A 14,914-nucleotide genomic window follows, 5' to 3' on the forward strand; every position below is an offset into this window, starting at 1 on the left:
TGAAATGCAAACAGGACAAAACAACGGGATTTTTACGCGCATTTGATTTAGAAAATCTGTCGATCCATCTGTTTATATTTTCATGCGCGCGCGAGATTTACAGTGAAGTTATAAGTTAAGCGGCTGTTATATTTTCCGTGTTTGATAACAGCAGTTTACTTTTCACCGTGACAGCACAATGCAGGTTTTTTTTGTTTACGTAAACGGCTTGTGTTACGCTGTGTTTTGACTGTAGGCCGGTGTATTATTATTGCGTAATTGAATTATTAATAGGTTGTTAATTACGTTCGTATTTCTATTATTTGTAAATAATAAAAGAGCTTTCTCTTCTCACATGTTGTGTCGCGGATAAAATATCCTGCAGATCGTTTATTTTGATGGCAGGCGGCGCAGTAAGTCGGTCGTTTTATCGTTGCAGGTTTCCTGTCCGGTTGCGATCGTACGAACAAAATATACCGCAGTTTTGTGTGCGACGCAGCACGAGTGGTTATAGAACGTTCGGTTGTTATTGCGGTAGGGATATTCCCCGTCAAGCGGGGGAATTCTTGTACGGTATGGTGGGGGAACGGTGCTCGAGCATTCGGCTGCGTGGTTTTCCCCCTCGCGACGGTTCTTCAGTCCGTCGTTAGACTTTGAGTTGTTCGAATCAAAATTAGTGATAAGGGATCGTGCCATATCCGTAACGTTAATTTAATTCTTACTTTACGCGTTAAAAAAAAGATAATACTAGTCGTTTACTTTTGTTTTCTTGATATTTTTTATTTTTGTTTTGCTTGTTAAATAAATATTACGGTGGTTTGTGTGTGTTTTTTTTTAGTGAGTGAATGTCAAATATATATTATCGTAGAAGTTTTATTAATTCTGCGACTATTTTATATTTCTATATATAAAATAGGTTGTGAAATCCGAAATACAAAATTCGATCGTTCGTAAAATTTTAAGGAATTCACACCTTAGGTAAATTCTGATTCTACAGAAAATATCGATCGGTTTTTACGTTATCTTAATTTTTAGTTTTAATTAACAGGGAATATTATTTATTAAAGATGAAAATATTAAAATATATTTCAAGTCAAGGCCATAATAATTCGTGGTAGTAACGTTAACTACGGTGTAGATAAATATTGTTTTTTGATGTCGTACTCTTAAACGCTATGAAAAGGTTAGGTTTACCGTCTACTGATAAAACATTAGATTGTACTTTTTATCGTTATTAATAAGTCGCATAAGGTACACGCAGATAGGTATTTGCGTTTCAAAATTAGGAAATATTTTAATATCGATTCACCTAGTATTCACGCCTATTTTTTTCGCATCAAGTTTCTGTAAACACGAGCTTTTTAGTTACCCACAAATTTAATAACCGGTACTTTTAGCGTTTTCTGGCTTTTCAGAGCTATTCTAAGTTAAATCTTAACTATTTCTTAGACCGATGCGACATAAAAAATTAGATTGTAAGTCGGAAGCTAATTAAAACACTATCGTTGTTCTGACCGCTTGATTTTTAAGTTACAATTTTTAAAAACAAATTTGCGTTATACATCGTGTTATTATGAAAATATTTCTCTTGCACTAAAAGGTATTTTGTGTCAATAACGGTATAGATTTTGTTATCTTATTGTAACTATTAAAATGTAATAGGTTTTAAGCAGAAACATTTTTGTCTTTTCACTTCTCGGTCGATGATAAAATGACGTTTTTTACAAGATGAGCTTGTAGAAGGAAACGTTCCGACTCGTAACACTTACAGGAACGTTAATTAAATATTTATATTTTTAGAGCGGGTGACATTTTTTTGTGAAAATTTCGTGCTAATTATTAAAATTAGTATTTGTTATGATTAAAATTTATTCTCGCCGGATTTTTATTTCATTTTTGAACTCTTGAGGTGTAAGTTTTTAAAAATGTTATAAAAAAACCAATACAAAATTTTGAAGCGCATATTTGTGGCACCTGTTTTACTTTATATCTAAGCAACGGTTTAATAATAAGTAGAGGTAGGTTTGTAATTTAGAGTGGTAGTTGAGGTATTTTCACAGTGTTTTTTTTAATTTTTTTTTTATTTTTAGTTATTTACATTTTTTATTATTAGAATCGGCGAGCAGGAGATGATGAAGGTGAAACGATATATATTTGTTGATAAAGCGATATGTTTGATGAAACTTTTATCGGTATAATTATTATTTTAAAAAAAATAAATCGTAAAAATCCAGCGTTTAATTTTGGGTTTTTAAAATGATCTAAAAAAAAATTCAAATCTAAAAGTTAGATTTTTGTAAATTTTTATAACTTTTTTAACCCGTCGATACGAAAGTTGTGGTTTTTTTTCTAAACGAGGCATTATTAGAGGGGAAATAGTCGTCAACCTTTATTATACAGAACGGGATAATTTTTTTACCGTAAATTAGTTTTATCGATCCGTAAGTAGACGCTCTTCTTGTGCGATATACCTCTTAGTTCTCACCGTTTAAACGAAACCGGTTACAGCAAGTGATTTTTAAAAAAATTAATTATCGAAAGGACGATAGCTCTAGTAATTAAATCTAATATTTTGTTATTTTACTACTTTCGGTTTTATTTTTGACCGAACGTAAAGGTACGTTAAGGTAGTCGTAGTCGACGGTTAGATCTCGTTAAATAAAATCATAATGTTAATCGTTCTGTTTATTTCATTTATTATTATTTATTTTTCTAAAATGTAATGAAATTAAGTGATATTTAATCGATTAAAATACGTCCCTAGGATTCTTCTCGTTATAATTTAAACAACTTTCTCGATCGTTAAATTACGATCAAATATCGATTAATTAATACTTTTGTACTTATAAAAATTTATTTTTAATACGGATAACCGATTGCAATAAGAAATGCAATCGAATTCTTAGGTTGTTAAAATTAACGGTAAAACTCGATTTTGGAAAACTTCCTACGTTAAGATCAACTTTAACCGAGTTATATGTATACGTCAATCAAAGAGAGACTGATGAACGATGACAAAAAAAAACGCTTATGAGAAACTTATCGTGGAAATTTCCAATCCGAAAATAGCCCGTAAAGTATTTCAATTTTTTTACATACAGTTTCCTAAATTTTTTTGGTTCTAATTTGACATATAAAATTAAAATAATTAAAATAAATTGATTAAATCAATACACGTGCGTTGAGTATTTCATAAAAAAATTAAATAATTTCAGGATGTCTTCTAATAATTAAAATAAAGAATAATTTATGTAAATTTTGTTCGGGTTGCGGGGAGTGAAACATTTCGCTCTAATTTCTACTGCTGCAATAAGACGAAATTATACTAAAATTCTTAGAATACAAATTAGGGATGATTTTTATAAGTGGTTTTTTATCACAAGAAATAGAATAAGTTTTTTTATCGTACAATTAAAAAAACGAGTGTCAAATCTACACCTCCAGTAATTTATGAAATAATATTTGTAAACTTTACAAAGATTGGTGTCGAAAAAAACAATTTTTTTAGATTTATCATAGTTTATTTTATTATTAATTTGCCCAAAAAGTAAATAAAACTATACAAAAAAAAAGAAAATTGTAGAAAAGTTGTCTTTGTAAATGTTTTACGTAAGAAAAATTGAATGAAAGTTTAAAAAACTCGATTTTTCTTTTTAAACAAAACTATAAAAAAAGTCTTAAAATTTTAAATTAAACTTATTTTTAATATGGAAAAAACGTTTAGTAAAATAATCATGAATAAAATTACTGAATGTAAATAAATAAAACTTGGAGTTCCCGGGTTCGAATCTAATCAAGTATGACTTATTTTCATACGCAACCAATTTCCATCGATATAATGACCATAACTGTTGATGCTGTTCTTTCATTAAAAAAAAACCGGTTTAAAACATTCCTTATTTTAATCTTATAAAATAAAAGAATTTCTCTATTAATTTTAATTTTTAATATTTAAAAAAATTTATTTCGAGCACTTAATTTTATTAATACAATTTTTTTCTAATCTCAAAAAGATTTTTGAGCAGTTTACTCTAAATTATATGGTCTACAAAGTTTGTTATAATGTTTTATTTGTTTATCGGCAATTTAACAAAGTAAGTTTAAGCTACGTCTAAAATTTTTTTTGGATTTGTAGAAATTTTCTCGAAGACTGCAGGGATCGAATTTTAAAACCTTTTCTAGTGAAAAAACCAGCACAACTTGTATACCAAGAAAATTATATCGGTCTCATTTTATAACTGGAATTGAAATCGGGAGGGGGGCAGGAATTTTCTGTAGAAAATCTGTAAATAAATCGTTTCCGAACGCTATTAACTTGTAATGATGTTAAAAACTGTTTAAAACATGTCTATCTATATCTATCATAAAAACACGAACGTAATATTTCTCGTACCCTTAACTTTAGTAGATTAACACTCCATAAATGCATGTGGCCGTAAGTTCTTTCTTAAGGAATCTTTTTAACAAAACGATGTAAAAAGTATTTTTTTTTAACTGATTCGAGAAGAAGTACGGTAACTTGTTTTTAAACCGTCAAAATTCTTTTTTTAATTAATAATTTTGTAATATGTCTTAATACTTTTGTCGGCTTAAAATTTCTTTATAAAATTTTGTGCGATTTAGTTTAATATTTTTTATCGAGCAGAATCGTAATCGGTTTAATAAAATTAACGAAAAAAATATGAATAGTAATAAAAAAAAACTTCTTACCGATGAAGTATAAATGAAAAGCGCTTTCAGCTATCACGCAAAAGCTGAAGATGTTTTAAATATAAATATATATTTATTAAAAAGCTTAATTGGGACCCTATAATTGTATAATACGCCGAAATAATCTTCTGTTAATCCACTTATTTTACCGAGTCTCAGTCGTATTGTTTTATTGTTTGTTGTTGCTATCCGTCAGTTCGGTATATCGAGATGTTCTTCATCGAGTAATCGATACGAATCGTTCGGTACCTACTTCACGAAAATATCTCCTAACGTTCTGTAAGTTACAAGGACACAAACAAACGAAAAATCATATCGGCTAAAAACCTGTTCTCCTCTTTCAGGTGTAGCTTGGTTATAAGAAAGTAATGACGGTAATAATAATATTAATAGCTCGAGTTCTTTCAAGTATTACTTACCTTAGCGTCAAACGTGATTTTCAACGTAATTTCTTATCTGTTAGTTACATAATTATATATACGCTTGATAAACGTACTGTAATTCATTAGGTATATCGTGTGACGTTTATTAAAATATATAGTCTTATCGTAGAATCATTTTATCAGTTACGGGAAATCATGTTATAAATAAGATAACGTATAACAACAATTTCGATAATTTTTTTTTAATTTATCGCATATTATATTGGATTCTTTTACGAGAATATGTTGCTGAACAATTTCTTTTTTAACCGATTCGACGCGGTTTTCCTGTTATTTATATTCTACGCGTATTTATTAGCTTCTCGTTTTACATCCTGTGTCCTTAATTGTATATTTCATATATTCTAATTCTTGTTTTTCTTTACCGTTTTTACCGCCTGTATTTCCTGCTGGAGCTAAATTCGCCGACCTTGAACGGTTTAATTCGTACGGCTCTACCGACCTTGTTCTTCTTTTTTATAAAAAATTATCATAAATTTCTCTCTTCTCCGGTTCGTCTTAAAATCCCTTTATTTTATATGTTTGTCGTTTATTTCGTAAGAATAATATCGATTTCGCTTTTCTTTTTTGTTTTGTTATTCGTGTTTACTAAAATGTTTACGTTTAATTCTTTTAAATTAATTATTTCCTAAATTAGCTTTAGTTTTATTAATTTATCTATTATTTTATAAATTTTATCACATCGTATACTTTCTGATGTATTCTTACTATTAAGTTTACACTCATCCTGTTTCATATACGTAAACTGTTTGCCTTACGCTTTGTCCGTTTGATGTAATAATTTTTTTCATAATAATAATAATAATAATAATAATAATAGTACTGGTATTTATTTTCGGTAGACAGTCATATCCGGTCACCTACAGTCGTCAGGTTATGGCATCTAATGTACAGTATTTTTTTTTTTTTTTTTTAAGTGATGAGAGTACAGAGTTCTATAAAAATCCTTGAAATAAATGATTAATTGAAAAGCTTATCGTATAAATTATGTTATTCAGTGGCTTTAGACGCGTATTTTTTTAAATTATGAGTTTATTTTTTAATTGAGCTGGACGATATACTTCAGATATGGTTAATTAAAAGTTACATTGTGTTTTTGCAGCTGCACTTAACACACGCATACACGTGCGCAGTCAAAAGTAAGGCGATACTTGTTATTCATTACACACCTTTAAATTATTAGAATACCGGTTATGTCTGCTGCCATTTGATTAAAATTTGGTAGCAAAAGTTTTGTAAAAATGAAATAAAAATAATCTAATTATTTTTTGTTTGTATTGATATCTCGATATTTGTAGCTTGGACTGTGATCTTTACTTTACCGGTCGTTGTAATATTAAAGATAACAAGATTATTCATTTTTTGAGATAAAGTGTTACATTTAAATATATATATATATATATATATATATATATATATATATATATTTAATGTGTCAGCTTAGTTTAACGTTCTATGACCTAGGCTCCGATTTCTTTAAAATTTAAGAAAAAATTATTTTTTCCTATACATCGCTATATTATTATTAAATTAACTAAATTTTGAATTAGTTGGTCTCTACAAAATTTTGTTAGAAATGTATTTCTTCTATTTCTTTTAATTTCGTGTTTCATGGAACAAATTTTAATTTTCAATATTTCCTGTAAAATCAGATATGAAAATATATCTTTTAAAAAATCTAATTGCGTATTAATTAATAGCAGTCTTTTCTCGTTCGGTCCAGCCCGCTCCTAACGTCCATCTGAAGTTGTTCACGGTATAGTGCGTTTCCATGTCTTCACATTATTAATTAATCTCTAATTATCCTCATTTTTATATTTTTTACTTCGTCGCCTTTGTTTTACTTCTATATATTTTCTAAGTATATTTCTCTAAGAGCGATAAATCCGTACTGTTCGGTTAGATTTTTTTCGTCTCTTAATAGTTACTCCGAATTTGAATTTATATTCCTGTATCGCCTCTTCTGCTGTATACTCGAATTGAAAAGCGCATACGTACTGCTGATCCTCGTCTCGCTCCTCTGTGAATCGGAGTTACCGTTCTTCATCTTCTCGTGGTCACTGCTTCCTGATTCTTTTACAGTTGGTGTATGCGTTTTCTTTCAGTATATTTCAGTACAGTGTTCCTTTAATTTTAAAAAGTTCTTCTCGGTTCTGAATTATGAAATGTCTTTAACAGATGTACAAATGCCATATAAGTTCTTTATTGAAATAAGTTTAGTCTGAAGGCCGCGGAAATTGTTTCAGATTGTTCATTTTTAACCGTTCGCTTAAATCGTTTTGAATTTTTTCAGCCCTTCGTTTGCATTATCGTCTACGATATAAACGAACTTATCATCGGCTTATACCCTTAAACCACGTTTATTTCAAACGAACATTTATGTTGGTATATCGTAAGCCGTGTGGTACTCCGTATTAACACTTATACCTATTAAAGTTCACGTTAAAACCTGCGCGTCATTTTATTTTAATTTTAAATTTATTTCTAATTTTAAGATTACAATTACGTAATTGTACTGGCTAAATGGTTTTCATAAAAAAAAAAAAAAAAAAAAAAAAAAAATGGTTTAATATGTTTTGTAATTTATTGCACCGTTATTAATAGGTAGCGGATGCATTCTATTAAATTTGTTTGAAGAAAAATAACTAGATGAACAGAAATAGATTGATATTAAGAGAAAGTTTTACTTCGAAAGGGATCGAACGGACCGAATGGGAATTCTACTCTTATGTGGTTGCTAGCTTATCCAGGAGCAATTTTTTCGGAAATAAATTGCTATTTTTATGTTTCGTTATTATTTTTCTAAACCTGAAAAATTTATTCCACGTTGGATATTTTTTTAACGTTTCGCTTTCAAATTGTCGGTTTGAAATGTAGAAAAAAAAATTTTCTTAATAAGTTTTCAGCCAGGATAGTTTTCAACCTTAAATTTCAAGGAGTTGTAAACAAATTCCTATCTGTATATTACTTACCCGTTCTTAAAAGTAGACGTTTTCTTTAAATTACGTATTATCAGGTTGAAAATATTTTTCAAATCGTCTTCGTTGGATATTAGAAAGGAGGTAAACTTTAATAAGTTTTATCAAATAGTCCAGATTATCATCTGAGACGTATCTAATATTTTATACGTTATTTTATATTTTATGTATTTTATACGTTAAGATAACAGTGCGCTTAACAGAAGCTAAATTTATATGAATTTTTACCTTAATTTTTTATTTATTTTTATATATAAATAATCCTGAGCGCTTGCTAAAAAAGTCGGGGTATTGTCAAGAAATAAGAAACCGTGTTAAAAAATACTTAGAGGCCATTTAGCTTCCGATATATGCGGTATTTATAATATATACTTTTTAAAACATTTTTTTTTATCTAGTTATTTATTTTACTGTCGCCGTTATAAAATGTTTACTGAATTTTAGCGATGATGACAAAAAGGAAGTAAAAGCGTGAAGGTCTTTTATATTACGAGTGCAATCATTTTTATAAATACTTAATTATTGTACAACTTTAAAGAAAAAAAGGTAGGACAAGGACAGAAGTGTAGCTTCAGCTGTCGTAATTATTGAAATCTGATTATCTATTTTAGATTTCAAAAATAATAATAATAATAAACAGTATTAATACGTAATGATAATAACAAAAAGTGTGTTTATCTTATTTGTTTAATTATCTGTAAACTTTTAGGAAAATCGATTGATTATATACGTAAAATTTGATCGATTGTTTTATATACTGTCTATAAAAGATTATAATTTATACTCTAATTGCACAAGGCACAGACAAGCCTGAATTTTTTTTTTTTTGTCTTCAGTCATTTGACTGGTTTGATGCAGCTCTCCAAGATTCCCTATCTAGTGCTAGTCGTTTCGTATACCCTCTACATTCTACATCCCCAACAATTTGTTTTACATACTCCAAACGTGGCCTGCCTACACAATTTTTCCCTTCTACCTGTCCTTCCAATATTAAAGCGACTATTCCAGGATGCCTTAGTATGTGGCCTATAAGTCTGTCTCTTCTTTTAACTATATTTTTCCAAATGCTTCTTTCTTCATCTATTTGCCGCAATACCTCTTCATTTGTCACTTTATCCACCCATCTGATTTTTAACATTCTCCTATAGCACCGCATTTCAAAAGCTTCTAATCTTTTCTTCTCAGATACTCCGATCGTCCAAGTTTCACTTCCATATAAAGCGACACTCCAAACATACACTTTCAAAAATCTTTTCCTGACATTTAAATTAATTTTTGATGTAAACAGATTATATTTCTTACTGAAGGCTCGTTTAGCTTGTGCTATTCGGCATTTTATATCGCTCCTGCTTCGTCCATCTTTAGTAATTTTACTTCCCAAATAACAAAATTCTTCTACCTCCATAATCTTTTCTCCTCCTATTTTCACATTCAGTGGTCCATCTTTGTTATTTCTACTACATTTCATTACTTTTGTTTTGTTCTTGTTTATTTTCATGCGATAGTTCTTGCGTAGGACTTCATCTATGCCGTTCATTGTTTCTTCTAAATCTTTTTTACTCTCGGCTAGAATTACTATATCATCAGCAAATCGTAGCATCTTTATCTTTTCACCTTGTACTGTTACATCTAAATTGTTCTTTAACATCATTAACTGCTAGTTCCATGTAAAGATTAAAAAGTAACGGAGACAGGGAACATTCTTATCGGACTCCCTTTCTTATTAGGGCTTCTTTCTTATGTTCTTCAATTGTTATTGTTGCTGTTTGGTTCCTGTACATGTTAGCAATTGTTTTTCTATCTCTGTATTTGAACCCTAATTTTTTTAAAATGCTGAACATTTTATTCCAATCTACGTTATCGAAAGCCTTTTCTAGGTCTATAAACGCCAAGTATGTTGGTTTGTTTTTCTTTAATCTTCCTTCTACTATTAATCTGAGGCCTAAAATTGCTTCCCTTGTCCCTATACTTTTCCTGAAACCAAATTGGTCTTCTCCTAACACTTCTTCCACTCTCCTCTCAATTCTTCTGTATAAAATTCTAGTTAAGATTTTTGATGCATGACTAGTTAAACTAATTGTTCTATATTCTTCACATTTATCTGCTCCTGCTTTCTTTGGTATCATAACTATAACACTTTTTTTGAAGTCTGACGGAAATTCCCCTTTTTCATAAATATTACACACCAGTTTGTATAATCTATCAATCGCTTCCTCACCTGCACTGCGCAGTAATTCGACAGGTATTCCGTCTATTCCAGGAGCCTTTCTGCCATTTAAATCTTTTAATGCTCTCTTAAATTCAGATCTCTGTATTGTTTCTCCCATTTCATCCTCCTCAACTTCCTCTTCTTCCTCTATAAAACCATTTTCTAATTCATTTTCTCCGTATAACTCTTCAATATATTCCACCCATCTATCGACTTTACCTTTCGTATTATATATTGGTGTACCATCTTTGTTTAACACATTATTAGATTTTAATTTATGTACCCCAAAATTTTCCTTAACTTTCCTGTATGCTCCGTCTATTTTACCAATGTTCATTTCTCTTTCCACTTCTGAACACTTTTCTTTAATCCACTCTTCTTTCGCCAGTTTGCACTTCCTATTTATAGCATTTCTTAATTGCCGATAGTTCCTTTTACTTTCTTCATCATTAGCATTCTTATATTTTCTACGTTCATCCATCAGCTGCAATATATCGTCTGAAACCCAAGGTTTTCTACCAGTTCTCTTTATTCCGCCTAAGTTTGCTTCTACTGATTTAAGAATTTCCTTTTTAACATTCTCCCATTCTTCTTCTACATTTTCTACCTTATCTTTTTTACTCAGACCTCTTGCGATGTCCTCCTCAAAAATCTTCTTTACCTCCTCTTCCTCAAGCTTCTCAAGCCTGAATATTATTTTTTAATTCTATTATCGATTACTTTTATTAGTTTTTTAATAATCTTACTGATTTCTTTTAATAATTTTTTTTGTCGCTAATTCTAGTAATTATGCTGCAATATTTAGATACATATAATTAAAACGTAAAATTTATACAGCGATATATGCGTGGATTAATTTTCATATTGATTATTTAAGTCTTGTGAATATTATTTTCTGTCGCTTAGTATAATATATATTTGCGTGAATTATTTGTCTGATGTAGTGAAGACGGATTAAACAAAATTACGATAGTTTTTAATTAGAAATTCGTAGGTTTCATTCCAAATTATTATCGATAAATTAAATGTCGAGTTATATTTCCCTGAATATGTTGTTATAAGAATTATTTATTATTTATCCGTTATTCTTGAAAGTACACGATTTATATGATAGCATTATAGTCGATTTATTTTATTATCTTAATTAGCTTTGTTATTATAAAGGTTGAATAGCATTTCGAATTAACGTGATTTAGATCAGTACACCGGTTAAGACTGGTGGTTATACCACCAGTTAAGGGTTGTCGTTTGGCTTGTTTCGAGTTCATTTCGTAAATCTCCGACTTAATACGTTTGAAAAATCTCCGAGAATGTAAGTATAGAAATACAAATTTGAAAATATGTCTTATCGCGATACCCGATAGAATAAGTTTTCCTTTTTTTGTTACGGGTAGAACAGCATCGGTATCTATCCCCGTTTACAGAAAGTTTTAGGCGTGACCGTCGTTTTGTGCGTATAGTAATTCTGAAATTAGGTTTCAGATATTCTGATCGATTAATTTTGATTTACTCGTGTATGTCGCGTGTTCGTGAAGCGTGGCGACCCGTAAATAACATTTTAACCGTTACCCGTAGAAAAATTTAATTTAACAAACGTTTCCCTTACTTGGAAACGATATGTTTTTCTTTATATGACTACCCCATCCAGAGGCGGTGATTAAAAAATCTTAAATGGAAAAGATAGGGCTGTGTGTGACACTTCGTTTGAAAGGGCGTTAAAAAGCAACGCTTCGGAATACAACAAACTCTACCGAAATGGAGTTTAATGCTTTTTCACAGCCGGTTTCAAAAGCGTTTACAGTATCCAATAGGGAAACTAAAAAAAAGAGATTATCAAACGCTCCTACCTTTAAACGGTCTATTTTTCGGTATAAGTCCACCGCTTGAGGGATGTACGTTTGCACATGAAAATCCAAAACGCCTTGAAACGCGCGTGAAATTTATCCCGGTGGATGAAAAACAATGTCGGTTAAGTTAGCTCTAGAAACCGTTGTATCATTACTTTCAAAGAAAGCTACCGTAGCGGAAGGTTTCTCCTTGTATTTTAGGCGATTTCAGTTCATCAAAGCGAAAAAAAACTGACGTAATCGAACAAATTTTAATTTTTTTCTTTTTTGATAGATATTTAATGTACGATCTAAATTCAATAGAGAAATATGTTAATATTTTCAAGTTGGCAGACGGTAATACGGTGCGCTTTCAAGTGTAAAAAAAAACAATTCCTCAGAATTTTTTCCAGTTTAAAAAAAGTTGATATTTACACTCGTTTTTTTATTTTTTTTTACAAAATTCATTTCGTTCAAAAGTAACAATCTACAATACTTTAATAATAAAGGTCTTAAAAAACAACGGTATAATAGCTTTTATTGTATATTTTTACTCCGTATATATTTATTACTCAATATTACTAACGTAATATTTATTACGTTTACTTATTTTAAAATCGTTAATAGTAATAACGATGAAAATAATTATTTATCGGATAAATTAAAAGATAATAACAATTTTATATCCACCTTACCGGCAAAAAATTATATAAAAGATTAATATTTTTGCCGGTAAGGCGGATAAAAAATTTTTAATTAATTTTTATTTATTAAAAAAATTATCAGCGGAAACCACGTTTAAGAAATTTAATTATTTCTTCGTCGAATTATTACTAATCAAAGTACTCTTTACTATCCTTATTATTGAATGGATTTTTTTTAGCCTCCGGGATCACAGGTATCGGTTCAGAAGATGAGATAAAATGACAATTTTGTAGCGTGTGAAAACGTCATGTCTGATCGGGATTTGAAGCCGGGACCTCCGGATGAAAGGCCAAGACGCTCCCACTCGCGCCACGGAGGCCGGCTATCGCATGGTGTATTAGATAGTTTTAATTTGTAATTATTAACAGAAAGAACGATAAAATAATAATATTTAGCTGAAAATGAAAGATTAATTTCAGCAATAATAAAATAAATGAAAATAAAAACGGTGAATATTATTATTATTAAATTAAGTCGTTAGTGATTATAATCGTTATCGTTAATGATAGTGTTTTTTATTGTTCGGCTGACCAGATACAGAAAGCATATTTGATCCGCAGTTGCAAAAAAGATCAAAACGATGAATAAAAAAAAACAACTTGAAAAATATAGAGTATGAAAAATTATTAAAAAAAATTCGACATGATTTTTTTACTTCTTAAGTCAGATGCATTGATACTCCCCTTTTAAAAAAATGCTTTGTCAACGTTAATAATAGATAAAGTTGGATTTCCATTGTTAAATATCAAAGTTTAAAAAAATTGATATTTTAAGTAAATATCCCATTCACCGCCTTGTTCTTTGAATCTTAATAATTTATTTATCGTAGTAGTATTTACTTGATTAAGTCAATCGGATATCGGATTCGGTGCGGTTTTATTAAATAAGGCTAAAAAGTTATTTACTAAAAAAATGAATAAACTGACAAACGTACAGGTGTTGCGGCAAATAGATGAAGAAAGAAGCATTTGGAAAAATATTTAAAGATAAAGAAATTTTAACTTAAAAAAAGAAAGAAGTTTTTTTTATTTTCGACTGACACCCGATTATATATTTGAGATTATCGGATTCTTTTTTTATTTTTAACTGTTGATACTTTCCTATATCGATAGAAATTCTGTTTTGTTAATCAAATTTTATCGCTTTACTTTATAGTACGCGTATACTTTTGGAAAGTTGAAGAGTATTTATTCTGTTTTTTAAACAGAAACTTTAAATTCTTTTATAAAGTTAATAAAAATTTTAATTAATTAAAAAAGTGTTCTCTTTTTTCTTGTTTGTTTATAAGAGAAATGTACTTTATAAATAAACCAAAACGGTAGTTTACTTTTTTAAAGTTTTGTTTGTCGTTTTTATTTTATTCGTTCAAACATTTCTTTATTTTATTTACTATTTATGTCGATGAGATAAAACGTATAAAAGTGTAGTGTATTTTACTGCGGTGTAATTTACGTAGAAACAATTATCGGAGCCGAGAGTAGAAAACTTGTATTCCATTAAAATTATTTATTTTACAAAAGGAAGGCGTTAATTAAATCGTGTGATATATTTATAGTGTCTAATTACTTTTACACCGCATATTAAATAATTATAAAATTAGTAAATTATTTATTCGGGTGTTTATTTTTCTTTTTTTTTTTTAACTTTCTTTAACGTCGGAATGTTTTATATAATTAAAACGAATTCAGTAACGTGTTATTTTAATGAAAATATTCCGGTTTTATCATTATGTTGTTCGAGAAAGAATTTGTCTAATTATTTTTAAGTTTAAATAACATTTTTCGACGGTGTCCACGTGTTAATTTGAATTCTTTTTCTTTACGATGTATATGAAAGTTTAATGTCGCCTTTAAATACACGCGTCAGTCGTACCGCATTAATTATTTATAAATGAATTTTCTTCTTTTTAATTCTAATTTATTAATTTTATTTATGAAATGTATTTTATCCTCCTTATTCTTGGGGGATTGCTATTTTTATAGATTTTTCTTTGAAATATACTTTAAAGATCTATACCGTTAGTTATTTTAATTTACAATCTTTCTAGTCAGACGTTTGAAATTT

At 29.2% G+C, this 14,914-nt stretch overlaps 1 protein-coding gene across 2 annotated transcripts in view; it reads left to right on the forward strand.

The window, feature by feature from the left end:
• The first annotated feature begins 836 nt into the window (after nucleotides 1–836).
• Nucleotides 837–14,914, forward strand: part of klar (klarsicht) — a 1,056,371-nt gene continuing 1,042,293 nt past the window's right edge. Inside the window, exon 1 of one of the 2 annotated variants that reach the window (XM_075370262.1) lies at nucleotides 837–957. The gene's annotated coding sequence lies outside the window, so the exon portion shown is untranslated. The remainder of the gene's footprint in view (nucleotides 958–14,914) is intronic. The other variant, XM_075370261.1, reaches the window with a different exon arrangement.

This window comes from Lycorma delicatula, chromosome 7 (genome assembly GCF_047948215.1).
Source record: "Lycorma delicatula isolate Av1 chromosome 7, ASM4794821v1, whole genome shotgun sequence".
In the NCBI taxonomy this organism is placed as follows: Eukaryota; Metazoa; Arthropoda; class Insecta; order Hemiptera; family Fulgoridae; genus Lycorma; species Lycorma delicatula.